This window comes from Tamandua tetradactyla, chromosome 6 (genome assembly GCF_023851605.1).
Source record: "Tamandua tetradactyla isolate mTamTet1 chromosome 6, mTamTet1.pri, whole genome shotgun sequence".
In the NCBI taxonomy this organism is placed as follows: domain Eukaryota; kingdom Metazoa; phylum Chordata; class Mammalia; order Pilosa; family Myrmecophagidae; genus Tamandua; species Tamandua tetradactyla.
In genome coordinates this window covers 170,805,216-170,819,643 of record NC_135332.1, presented here as the reverse complement: position 1 = coordinate 170,819,643, position 14,428 = coordinate 170,805,216, and the positions used below count along the sequence as shown (strand labels likewise).

General features: G+C 39.2%; 1 protein-coding gene across 1 annotated transcript in view; it reads left to right on the top strand.

Annotated features, from left to right (window-relative positions):
- The window catches only part of LRATD2 (LRAT domain containing 2), a 270,001-nt gene that overhangs the window by 179,327 nt on the left and 76,246 nt on the right, over positions 1-14,428 (top strand). Inside the window, exon 3 of the transcript XR_013178487.1 lies at positions 4,137-4,280. The gene's annotated coding sequence lies outside the window, so the exon portion shown is untranslated. The remainder of the gene's footprint in view (positions 1-4,136; positions 4,281-14,428) is intronic.

Genomic DNA, 14,428 nt, shown 5'->3' with positions numbered 1-14,428 from the left:
CATTATCAACAAAACAGAAAATGACAAGTGCTGGAGAGGATGCGGAGAAAGAGGCACACTTATTCACTGTTGGTGGGAATGTCAAAGGGTGCAACCACTGTGGAAGGCAGTTTGGCGGTTCCTCAAAAAGCTGAATATAGAATTGCCATACGACCCAGCAATACCATTGCTAGGTATCTACTCAAAGGACTTAAGGGCAAAGACACAAACGGACATTTGCACACCAATGTTTATAGCAGCATTATTTACAATTGCAAAGAGATGGAAACAGCCAAAATCTCCATCAACAGAAGAGTGGCTAAACAAACTGTGGTATATACATACGATGGAATATTATGCAGCTTTAAGACAAGATAAACTTATGAACCATGTAATAACATGGATGGACCTAGAGAATATTATGCTGAGTGAATCCAGCCAAAAACTAAAGGACAAATACTGTATGGTCCCACTGTTGTGAACGGACATTCGAGAATAAACTTGAAATATGTCATTGGTAACAGAGTTCAGCAGGAGTTAGAAACAGGGTAAGACAATGGGTAATTGAAGCTGAAGGGATACAGACTGTGCAACAGGACTAGATACAAAAACTCAAAAATGGACAGCACAATAATACCTAATTGTAAAGTAATCATGTTAAAATACTGAATGAAGCTGCATCTGAGCTATAGGGTTTTTTTTGTTTTTGTTTGCTTGTTGGTTTGTTTGTTGTTGTTGTTTTTTACTATTACTACTACTTTTATTTCTTTTCTTTATATTAACATTTTATATCTTTTTCTGTTGTGTTGCTAGTTCCTCTAAACCGATGCAAATGTACTAAGAAACAATGATCATGCATCTATGTGATGATGTTAAGAATTACTGAGTGCATATGTAGAATGGTATGATTTCTAAATGTAGTGTTAATTTCTTTTTTTTTCTTTCCGTTAATAAAAAAATAAAAAAATAAAAAATAAAAATTTTAAAGGCCGTGTTTACCAGGTCACGGATAGGGGCCTGAGGACCGTCCTCAATTTTTCTAAGTTTACGCCTTATATCTGGAGCCAATTGGGATATAAAGTGTGTGGCTAAAACAGTTTTACCAGCCTCCAAGTCAGGGTCTAGGCTGGTATATTGGGAGAGGGCTTCTGTGAGCTGGTGTAGAAAGGCGGCTGGGTTTTCGTTAGGACCCTGGGTAATTTCCCTCAGCTTATGGAAGTTTACTACTTTATGTGAAGCTTTCTGCATGCCAGCTATGAGGCTTGTAAGCATTTTGTCCCGTCTAGTCCACCCACTCCTCCCCGCTGGAGTGTCAACCTGATATTTCCACCCTGGCTCTTGGTCTGGCACTGCCTCAGCCCCTACCGGCGTGGTGTGGTCAGTTATATGCACCTGGTTAGCATGAGCCCTGGCTGCATTGAAAATGTGGTCCATTTCATCTGTAGTGAGGGAAGAAGAGCAGATTACATGAATGTTATGCCAGGTGAGGTCATAGTCGTTAGCTAGATACTGGAATTCTTTAGTATAGGTAGTTGGATAGTTGGAGAAGGAGGAAGAGAAAGGCAAGATGGTGACAGGAGTGCCGCTAGCACAGAAGGGGAAAGAGGAGGGCAAGATGGCGGCTGGGACATCACCGGAACAGAAGGAGGAAGAAGAGAAGATGACAATTCAGATGTCGCTGAAGCAGAAGGGGGGAGGGAAAGGCAAGATGGCCACTGGAGTGCCGCTGGAGGGAGAGGAGGATAGAGCGAGGGAGAGGAGGAAACAAAGGGAGGGGCGGGAGCGCAGAAGGAAAAAAGCCTGGACATAAGGAATTTCAGCCCATTTGTCGTTCCTCTGGCAAAAGTTGCGGAGATTCGTAAGGATATTAAAATTGAAAGTCCCATCCTCAGGCCAATGAGAGAGGACCTATTGCCCATACTGACGGGTCTCTGAGGATAAAAGACTGGCCCAGGGGGTGTTGGTGTCCCAACGCCCTGAGAGAGTCCTCGGAGCTCTTACGAGCAGGGGCTCATCTCCCCAGGGGACGTCTCACCCTGGTTTGAGGTCCTTTCAGGTCCTGGACCTGAATTTGGGACGGAAACAAGAAATGGGGCATCCCCACAACTTCTCAAGTCCCAGGAAAGGGAGTGAGGTTTGTGGGCATCCCGGTTTACCTCAGCCCTCGGAAGAGAACCTGACGTGAATTCACGATTTTCGGAGAGTAATTAACGGACAGGCTCTCTCAGAACCGTGAGACCCGGCAGCAGGGTTAGGAGGAAGGGACTTACCCAATCTGTGATGGATGTAGTGGCGGGCCAAAGGATCCCTTGTCGCTGGCTTTGTGGAGAAAGGAAAGAGAGAGGAAGCTGGGGCGCCTCTGGCCAGGAGGGTGGCACCCGTGCTCCTCTCCCGGGTTTCCGGCACCAGATGAAAGGTTTAGGAGGCGAAAGGGTGAGTAAGAAGAAAGGAGGACCAGGAAATTTAAAGTGGGGGAGTGGTATTTCTGCGCTCCCGGGCAGAGCTCACCAAACCCAAGATGGAGGGAGGTGAATCCACCGCCAGTGAGTTTTTGAACCCAGCTGCTGGCTTCAGGTTCTATACAGTATACTGCTAGATTGATTGTAATTCAGCCCAGCCTTCCTATTGAGAAAATTGAAACAACAAAATAAAGGTTTAAAATTTTGTCTGTCTGGCGGGCCGCGGTGGCTCAGCGGGCAAGAGTGCTTGCCTGCCGTGCCGGAGGACCCCGGTTCGATTCCCGGCCCCAGCCCATGTAACAAACAAACAAACAAACAAAATATAATAAAACAAGAAAATGTTTAAAAATGTTTCCCTTTCTTCCTCCCTTCCTTCCTTCTCTGTCTTTCCTTCCTTTTCTCCCTCTCTCTTTAAAAAAAAAAAAAAAAAAAAAAAAAAAATTTTGTCTGCCTTACGTCGTATTAGTGACTCCTTCCTACTTCCTCCTTCTGTTTTTACTTGCAAGATTTCCTATACACAGTGTATAAAATGCAACCAAAAGCTATGTTCTCTTTCAGAGAGAGAGAGAGGGAGGGATCCATCAGTGCCTCTCTGCCCATATTTCCTTCTAAGGAAAAATTCCTATACATAATAACCTCTATTTCTCATGCAACAGCTCAGATAAGTAAAATAATAGTAATAAACTAATAAAACAGTAATAATATATGTTTTACTTATCATGTGCCAGGCACTTTAGCAAACGCTTTATAAATATTTTCTGAGTCTTCAAACCAACCTTAATAAGGGCTATGCTATCTCCATTTTCCAATAACAACATTGAGACTTAAGGAGGTATAATAGCTTACTCAAGGTCATAAAGATAATGAATTACTGATCCAGGAAAAACTTGGCCGTCTGACTCTGAAATCTGTGTTTTTAAGCCCTACGTGGTGCTGCCTCCCCGAAATGCATGATCTCATGTCTTACCCTCATCCTTTACTCTCCCACTCAAATACGGTTGATTGGACCAAGGATTGGCTCTTTGATCTAAAGTCAGCCAATTCAGTTAAGCCACAATCCATCTTATGAGACTTAACTTGACAAGTTAGTTTATATAAATCCCATTTTCTTACTATGGACATTGGAAGATGAACCATAATAGCACAGAAGAACAAAGATGAGTGGAGTGAAGCTGAATCAATCCAAAGAGAAACACACTAGAAGGAAGATTCTTAGCTAAGTACCTAAGATGATCTGACTCTACAATTTTGGTCTAACTTGCCACCCTGACTCTCACAGTTGATATTCTTGGGTACCTATTAAAGAAGGTTTATGTCTTCCTATCAGTATTGTTATAGTCAATTCCTTTATATCAGTAGGTCTTTGTTCTTTGCAACACCATCTTCCAAAAGACAATCAGAAATGCCAACAGAGATTCTAGTGGGCCCAACTGATCGTCTTTTGGAAGATGGTGTTGCAAACAACAAAGACCTACTGATATAAAGAAATTGATTATAACAATCTTCTTTCTTTCTTTGAGGCTGGCCAGATGAGTTTCATATCTATGAAGTAGCTTCTGAATACATGGGCTTTGAGAATTAGTCATATGCTTCCAAACTGCCTATTATTAGAGAACTGTTTGGGAGTTATTGGGAACTGATTTATTAATAAAATAACATTGTAATTCTCATTCTCTGTTGTTCCTATGCTCTCTCTAGAACCCCACAGGATGGAAGGATGATTGCAGGAGAGGATTCAGACATTCATAGAGGGCTAATCATAATATCACTGTGTCAGTTATCTATTGAAACCAACCCCAAAGCTTAAGACAATGATGATACATTATTTCTCATAATCCTGAGGTAAGTTCTTCTGCTCTGCAAGATGTCACCTGGAGCCAGTAATGGTAAGGGTAGTGTCAGGCTGGAAACTTCAACGTGGTCTCTCAATATTTGGAAACTTGCTGCTGACTACTGGCTGGAGTGCCTCAGACTTCTCCATGTGGTTTCCCCCTCCAATAAAAGTTTCACACTTAAAGGCCTCTCCACATGGTCTCCTTCTCCAGTGGGATAGCCTGATTTTCCTTTGTGCTGTCTCAGGTCTCCATGAGAGTAACATTGGAGACTTCTAGTCCTTTGAGGACCATGCCTGGAATTGTGCAGGATCTCTTCTACCACATTAATTAGAGCAAGTCGTGAGCCCAGCCATAATCAAGGGGAGGGGAAATAGTACCCACTTCACGATGGGAGGAAGGGCCTGCACTTACAGAGAGGGAAGGACTCCTTGGCCACCATGTTTGCAGACTTTCTACTGTAATCTACTACCTTCAAAAACTTACATCTGATTATTAACAAAACTAGTAAGGTAATAATAATGATAATAGATAAAAGTACTAACACTTGCATAGCACATATTATGCACTATATGCTGTTTTAAATATTTTACATTTATTAAATAATGTAATCCACATAAAACCCTCTCAAGTAGATCTTGTTTTTATTTCCATTTTATAGAAAATGAAATTGAGATACAGAGAAGTTAAATGTCTTCCCTAGAATTAACAGCCAGTACATGGAATTTATATCCAATATTCTGGCTTCAGAGCTGTGGTCTTAACCTCTGTGATTAAGTACGTGCTGTATACTTGTCAACAAGTTAAGCTTAAGTTCCATGATTAAGTACATGCTGTATACTTGTCAACAAGTTAAACACTTCCCATGCATAATCTCATTTAATTCTCACAGATACAGTACACGATAGATAATAATATCCCCGTTTAAACAGATTAATGTGCCTTGCAAGGTTCGCAAATTTAGATGATTTGTACCAAGGCACAAAAACCAGGAGGCAACAGAGTCAATATTCAAACTCGGTTCTGTTGGATTCTTTTGAACTGTGGCCCATGGAACCCAAGAGTGCTCTGGAACCCTGGAAAGACTGTAGTGGGGAAAGGAAGAATGAGTCAGGCAGGAATCCAGCTCCATGTCCGTTTCTAATACAGTGTCTGCCCTTCGAGTTTATTTGTGCTTCAATAGAATATTTATTTGAAAACAGGGCTAAAAATGTTTATTCAAAACATCTACAACTACCTTGTTCTGCCCCCATGTGTCTAAGAATAGAGTGTTGGGCTCACCTCAGCTTGCATGTTAGCATAATCTGGTAAGATGAAAAAAATTAATGGGCTCTGTTCAGATTTTTTCTGTGCTTTTGAAACTCCCCAGATTAAAAGATGAAAAAAAAGATGATGCTAAAATGTAGCCAAGTTAGAGAAGCAAAGGAATGGATCCTAAGTTCCATAAGAGCAGGGGTTTGATTGTACAATTTGTTATTGCATTGTTTGCCCCTAGAACAATATCTGGTACATAGTAGAGATCATTTAATATTTATTGAGTGGATAAATTAATTTTATTTTATTGAGTGGATAAAATAGTAAATTATTTGACTTTATTAGAAAAGCAGTGTGATCAACTCTCAGGTCAGTTCCTGCTGTAATAATTGTGGGTATTATCAATTGTGCACAGACAATGTCCCTGGAACATATCTAAGTGATTCACATGGATTACCTTATCTGATCTTCCCAATAAGTCTATTATAGGTACAATACAATTCCCATTTTACATTAAGGGATAGTGAGATTAAGCAGTTTTCCCAAGGTCTCACAGTTAGCAGTGGTGGACTGCACTCTAATTCCAGGCAGTTCGTGCAGTTTGTCTCTGTACCCCATGCTCTTAACCACTGCTCTCAATTTTCTATTTTACTAGTATGGGAACAATTAAAATGGCCAATTAACAAACATGGTTATTTATTTTCTATAAAGCAGCCAAAGTGAACTTTTAAAAATAAAAATTAGATCATAAACTCCTTACTTAAAAGCTAATGGAGATCCACTGAGCCTAGAATAAAATCCAAGCTTTCTACCATAGAGTCTAAAGCATTGCATAAATCTGCCTCCTTTCTTCTTTCTAGCCTCATCTCCTATCTCTCTTCTCACTCTATCTACCCAGGTCTCTATTTAGATTTTGAAGCCGTCAAACCAGCTTTCATTCATGCTCTTACTTATCTTCTACCTGGATTACTCTTCTCCAGAGTCATTGGAATATGTCATCCCAGGCATGTTATATTCCCAGACACATCTTCCGTGGCTTCCTTATCTAATGTGCCCCCACTGCCAGCCACTCTGGATCCTATAACCTTGTTTCAATTTCCTTATGGTAGTTCTTACCACCAGAAGTCACCATTTTATTTATTTGTTCATTTGATTGTTTGTCTCACCAATCCTTTGTAGAATTTAAGGGCTATTAGAACAGTAAGCTGATATTTTTATTCAATAACCCCATCACTCAAAACAGTGCCCAAACCATACTAGAAATACTATATATTTCATGAATGAATAAAAAATAAATGAAAGACTCATCTGCTATTTATTATTTGTATACTTTTGGGAAAGACACATACCTCAAGTAATAATATGTAAAACTGCCTTGCCCAATATCGAGCACATAGTAAGTGCTCAGATCATCTTGGCTTCCCTTTAGTGTCCTGTTTTTGACCACCTAAAGGAAAGTCTTTCAAATCATAATAAAAAAATCATCAAAAATCAAGAGCTGAAGACAGATTTTTTAAGGTTTGAATTATTGGTAGTTGTATATGTTTGAATTTTTAAAGAAATTGCTAAGTAGTTTTCTAAAGTGAAGGTAGTGATGGTGTTATTCTACACTCACATCATGAATTTATGAGGGGAATCAGGGCAAGATGGTGGCATAGTTAGGTATGGAATTTAGTTCACCCTCCAGAGCATCTAGTAAATAGCCAGAAACTGTATGAAATCACTGCTGGGGGGATAACAGTGACTGGACACACATTATACACCAGTCTGGAAATGGTAGAACAACTGAGATCCCACACAGATGATGCCACACCCCAATGGGCATGGCAGGCTGGTTCTTCAAGGTGAAAGGAAACAGACTTTATTAGGAGCATGGATTTAGGTAAATCAAGCTCCAATTGTGGAATTAATTAAGAAATTTTGACTACTGTAAACAAGCCCCCAGCACATAAACCTGGAATAAGCACTAAAGAAACTAAGCACTTTTGTCCCTGCAGAGAGGGGGAGGGACTGATGGGGAAAAAAAAGAAAAAAACCAGAGGCTTTTTGAGTTGGACAGCACAAAATACTAGAAAAGGGCTGGACCCCAAGAATAGGGTCACATAGAGCCTGGAGATACACACAGCCATGTACATGTACCAGCTCAAGTTCTTGATTGGCAAACTTGGGGAGTGGGGTTCCATCTTTGAAAAGGCATTTTTCTTTCTTTCTTTTTTTTTTTTTTTTTTCTTTCTTTCTTTCTTTCTTTCTTTCTTTCTTTCTTTCTTTCTTTCTTTCTTTCTTTCTTTCTTTCTTTCTTTCTTCCTTCCTTCCTTCCTTCCTTCCTTCCTTCCTTTCTTTCTTTTTTTTCACTTATTAGCAGCTCATTAGACAGAACTGCAAGCACTCTGAGGCTCCTACACTGCCCCAGGCAAGGACTTAATAAAGGCATGTCTGAGAGACAAAATAACTAGTTAGGAGAAAGGGGTTAACTCCCTTAAGGGCATTATTTTCCCAAGAAAAAGGGGGCAGGGGCCCAGCACAAGTGGAGGCCCTCCTTCAGGGAATTCAGGCACCAGGGGTGGAAAACAGAAGAAATCAAAGCCAACCTACTGCCTCATCTCTACCTCAGTCACACTCCTACAGAGTCTGCTGAAATTAAAGGCACTGCATCACTTTAAGCTGGTGAAAGCCATGGGCAGACAAGCACCACCTGCAGGGCAGGATAGGAAAAGCACAGAGTCTGGGAGCTTCATAGGAATGTCTAACAAACTACTGGGTCTTACCCTCAGAAAACTGATGCTGGCTACTCTCTCCTCTTGAGATGTGGGCCTGTCTTGTCAGGGAATATCTGACTGGGGTCAATAACATCTGAGGAGACCCTCCTCAAAAAAAGAAAAGGGGGGGTCCCATATAGGCAGGACAAGAAACAGAAATACAAGAACAGGAAAATCCTGATCAAACAGAACCTATACTAGAGGACTAGAATAAGTTTAACTGAACATTGAAGAATAGATAGAGAACTAAGCCATCCATCAAGGAAACAATCTCCAGAATAAACGAATTAAGGAAACCAAATGTCTAGATGCCAGCCCAAAATAACATGCCATACTAGGGAAATCAAAGATATGGCTCAGTCAAAGGAACAAACCAACACTTCAAATGAGATACAGGAGTTGAAGCAACTAGTTCAGGATGTTCAAACAGACATGCAAAAAAAAAAAAACTCATCAAAAAGCAAATTATGAGGTGAGGGAGGATATAAACAAGGCATTGGGAGAACATGTAAACTAACTTGAAAGTTTGAGAAAACAAATCACAGGGATGAAAGGCACAATTGAAGAGATGAAAAAAAAAAAAAAACCAATGGAAACCTAAAATAGATTTGAAAATGTAGAAATAAGGATTAGTGAACTAGAAGACTGGACATCCTAAATCCAACACACAAAAGAAAATGTAGGGAAAAGAATGGAAAAATATGAGCTGAGTCTCAGAGAATTGAGTGACCACATGAAGCACATGAATATACATGTTGTGGATGTCCCAGAAGGAGAAAAGAAAGGAGTGGAAAGACTAATGGAGGAAATAATCACTGAAAAGTTACCACCTCTTATGAAACACATAGGATTACAGATCCCAGAAGTGCAGCATATCCCTAACAGAATAGCTCCAATTAGAAATACTCCTAGAAACTTATTAATCAGATTGTCAAATGTCAAAGAAAAAGAGAGAATTTTGAATGCAGGAAGAGAAGAGCAATCCATCACATACAAGAGAGGCTTAATAAGACTATATGTGGATTTCTCAGCAGAAACCATGAAGGTGAGAAGGAAGTGGTATGATATATTTAAGATACTGAAAGAAAAAGCTGCCAACCAAGAATTCTATACCCAGCAAACCTGTCCTTAAAAAATGAGGGAGAAATAAAATGATTATGGAGGGGGTCAAGATGGTGGCATAGTGAGGTGTGGAATGTAATTCATCCTCCAGAGCAGCTAGTAAGTAGTCAAGAATGGTACAGGACAACCATTGAGGCACATCTGTGACCAGACATGCAGTGTACACCCAAATGGACCAGGTGAAACATCTGAGATCCCACATAGAGCTGTAAATCACCCAAGTCATGGAGGCCAGTGCTCCTCCCTGATGGGCATGCAATGCTGATTCCCCGAGGGAAAGGAAACAGATATAGCAAGGGTTTCATTCAACCAAACTCCAATTGTGGAAATTAATAAAAAAATTCTGACTACTGAAAACAGGTCCCCAGTACAGATAAACCTGGAATAAGCACTAAAGGAACTTGGAGTTTTTGTCCCAGCAGAGAGGGGGCAGGTCTGACAACAACAAAAGAAAACAAAACAAACACCAGAGGCTTTTCGAGTTGGACAGCACAAAATACTGGTAAAGGGTTGGACCCAAAGATAAAGGGGCACGTAGAGCCAGGATATACACTGAGCAATGTGTCAACTCAAGCTCTTGATTGGCAAAACCAAGGAGTGAGGGTCCAGCTCTGAAAAGACACTTTTATTTGTTTGTTTGTTTGTTTGTTTCTTAAAAGCTCACTAGACAGGCCTGCAAGTGCTATCAGGCTTCAGGACTGCCCCAAGCAAGGGTGTAGCTAAGGCTAGCTTGAGAGACAAAGTAACTAATCAGGTGAAAGGGGGTAATTCCCTAAAGGGCCTATCTTCCCCCAAGAAAAGGGGAGTGGGGTTCAGCTCAAGTTGAACCACTCCTTCAAGGAATTCAGACCTAGGAACTGGAAAACAGAAGCAATCACAGCCTGCCTACTACATCATCTCTGTCTCAATCACACCCCTGGCAGGGAGAGTCTGCTGAAATTAAAGACACTGCATCACTTTAAGCTGGTGGGAAAGTTCAGGCAGGCAAACACCACATGTTGGGCAGGATAAGAAAGGCAGAGAGTTTAGAGGTTTCATTGGAAAGCCTGACAACCTGCTGGATCTTACCCTCAGGGAAAACTGAGATGTGTGCCTATCTGGTCCAGGAAAATCTGACTGAGGTCAATAATATCTGAGGATATTACTCAGAAAAATGGCTCCATATAGGCAGGGCAAGAAACAGAAAAAGAAGAACAGAAAAACACTGAACAATTAAGCAGAACCTATGCAAGAATTCTAGAATAAGTTGAACTGAATATCAAAGAAGAAACAAAGAACAAATCCATCCAACAAGAAAACTGTGATGAAAGAGGGAAAACAACCTCCAGAGTAAACTGATTAAGGAAACCAAATATCAGATGCCAGCCCAAATACCATGTTATAATACAAAAATCAAAGTTATGGCCCAGTCAAAGGAACAAACCAACACTTCAGATGAAACGAGTTGAAACAACTAATACAAGATGTTCAAACAGACATGCAAAATCTCAACAAAAAGCATATCAATGGGTTGAGGCTGTATAAAAATAAAACATTGGGTTAATATGAAGAAGAACTTGAAAGTTTGAAATCTGACATACAAGAAAAAATATAGGGAAAAGAATAGAAAAATATGAGCAGGGTCTCAGGGAACTGAATAACCACAAGAAGCACATGAATGTATGTGTTGTTGGTGTCTCAGAGGGAGAAGAGAGGGAAAAGGAGAAGAAAGATTAATGGAGGAAATAATCACTGAAAATTTCTCATCTCTCCTGAAAGACATCAAATTACACATCCAAGAAGTACAGCATACTGTGCCCGCTTAAATCTGTGATGGACCCCAGAAAAGCCATGTCCTTTAATCATCATTCAATATTGCTGGGTAAGAGCATTTTGATTGTTCTCATAGAGATGTGACCCACCCAATTTTGGTGGTAACTTTTGATTAGATGGCTTCCATGGAGTTGTGATTCCACCCATTAATCCTTTAAAAAAAAAAAAAGAAACATTTTGGAGAGAGTCCCTTTTTGTAGAGCCACAAGAAAGCCAGCAGATGCTGCCATGTTCATCATTTGCCCTCTAGATGAGAGAGAAATGCTGAATGTCATCAACTTTTTTAAACTAAGGTATCTTTCCCTGGATGACTTAGATTGGTTATTTCTATAGATTTCCTTTAATTGGGACACTTTCTCAGCCTTAGAACTATAAACTAGCAACTCATTATATTCCCCTTTTAAAAAGCCATTCCATTTCTGATATATTGCATTCTGGTAGCTAGCAAACTAGAGCAGTACCCTAAACAGAATAAATCCAAAAATAGACATATTCTTAGGCACTTACTAATCAGATTGTCAAACGTCAAACACAAAGAGAGAATTTTGAAAGCAGCAAGAGAAAAGCAAGAAGGCCACTGCCTTCCTTAAGATTCTGAAAGAGAAAAACTGCCAACCAAGAATTCTATGCCCAGCAAAACTGTCCTTCAAAAAGAAGGGGAGATTAAAATATTTTCATGCAAGCAATCACTTAAAGAATTTGTGACCAAGAGACCAGCTCTACAAGATATACTGAAGGGATCACTATAGGCAGATAGGAACAGGCAAGAAAGATAGGTCTGGAGAAGAGTGTCAAAGTGAAGACTATCAAGAAATGTAAAAAGAAAGAAAAAAAATAGATATGATATATAAAAGACATAAGTCAAAATGATTGAGGAAAGTACTGCCTTTAGAGTAATAACATTAAATGGTTAGTGGATTAAACTCCCCAATCAAAATACACAGACTGGAAGAATGGATTATAAATAGGAGCCATCTATTTGCTGTATACAGGAGACTCAGTTTAAACCCAAGGACAAAAATAGGTTGAAAATGAAAGATTAGAGAAAGTTGATTTATTCAAACAATAGCCAGAAAAGATCAGGGGTAACTATACTAACATCCAACAAATTAGACTTCAAGTTTAAAAATTAGAGACAAAAAGGACACTTTTTATAATAAAAACATCAATTTAGCGAGAAGACATAACAATCATAAATATTTATGCATCAATTCAGAGTGCTCCAAAATACATGAGGCAAACATTGACAATGCTGAAGGGAAAACTAGACACCTCTACCATAATAGTTGGAGGCTTCAATTCCCCACTTTCATTGATGGACAGAACATCAATAAAGAAATAGAGATGTTAGATAATACAATAAATGAACTAGAACTTAACAGACATTTACAGAACATTACACCCTACAGCAGCAGAATACACATTTTTCTCAAATGCTCATGGATCATTCTCAAGGATAGACCATATGCTGGGTCACAAAGCTAGTCTCAATAAATTAAAAAAAGTTGAAATTATCAAAACACTTTCTTGGATCACAATGGAATAAAGTTGCCCATCAATAACAGGCAGAGGGACAGAAAAGTCATGATTTATGGGAACTAAACAACACACTCTTAAATGACCAGTGGGCCAAGGAAGAAATTACAAGAAAAATTAGTAAATATCTTGAAGCAAATGAAAATGAAAACAAAACATGTTAAAATTTATGTGATACAGCAAAGACTTTGTTGAAAGGGATATTTTTTACCTTAAATGCCTATATTAAAAAAGAAGAAAGAGCAAAAATTGAGGAATTAACAGTTCACTTGGATTAACTAGAGAAAGTACAGCAAACTAACCTCAAAGCAAACAAAAGAAATGAAATAAAGAAGAGTAGAGCAGAAATAAATGAAATGAGAATATGAAAATAATCAGTAAAATCAACAAAGCCTCAAGTTGGCTCTTTGAGAAAACTGATAAAATTGATGGACCATTAGCTAATTGAGAGAGAGAGAGAGAGAGAGAGAGAGAGAAATAAATAAAATCAGAAATGGAAAAAGAGACATAACCACTGTCCCTGCAGAAATAAAGAACGTAATCAGAGTACACCTTGAACAACCACATTCTAATAAACTAGACAACATAGATGAAATGGACAACTTCCTAGAAAGTTATGAAAAAAAACTGATTCAAGAAGAAGCAGATGACCTCAACAAACCAATCACAAGTAAAGAGATTGAATCAGTCATCAAGAAGCTTCCAAAAGAGAAAAACCCAGAACCAGATGACTTCATATGTGAATTTTACCTAGCATTCAAGAAAGAATTAGTACCAATCCTGCTCAAATTCTTTAAAAAAAAATTTGATGAGGGAAAGCTACCTAACTCACTCTATGAAGCCAACATATATCTAACACCAAAGCCAGACAAAGATACTATACAAGAAAAGAAAATTACGGATCAATCTCCTTAACGAATATAGATGCTAAAATCCTCAAAATACTTGCAAATCAAATTCAGCAGCACATTAAGAGAATTATACACCATGACCACGTAGGATTTATTCCAGGTATGCAAGGCTGGTTCAACACAAGAAAATCAATTAATGGAGTACAAAAATATCAATAAATCAAAGCAGAAAACCACATGATCATCTTAATTGATGCAGAAAAGCCATTTGACAAAATTCAACATTCTTTCTTGATGAAAAACTTCAAAGGATAGGAATAGCAGGGAACTTCCTCAACATGATAAAGGAAATATATAAAAAATCCACAGCTAGAGTCCCCAGTCTTGAGGTTTGTTCATATAAAACTTAACCCCACAAAGGATAGGTCAAGTCTACTTAAAATTTAGGCCTAAGAGTCATCCCCAAGAGAGCCTCTTTTGTTCCTCAGATGTGGCCTCTCTCTCCAGCCAACACAACAAGCAGTCTCACCACCCTCCCCCTCTCTACGTGGGACATGACTCCCAGGGGTATGGACCTTCTTGACAATGTGGGACAGAGATCTTGGAATGAGCTGAGGCTCAGCATTAAGGAATTGAGAAAAACCCTAGAATGAGCTGAGATTTAGCATCAAAGGATTGAGAAAACCTTCTCAACCAAAAGGAGGAAGAGTGAAATGAGACAAAGTGTCAATGGCTGAGAGATTCCAAACAGAGTCGATAGATTATCCTGGAGGTTATTCTTATGCATCAAGTAGATATCATCTTGTTATTCAAGATGTAATGGAGAA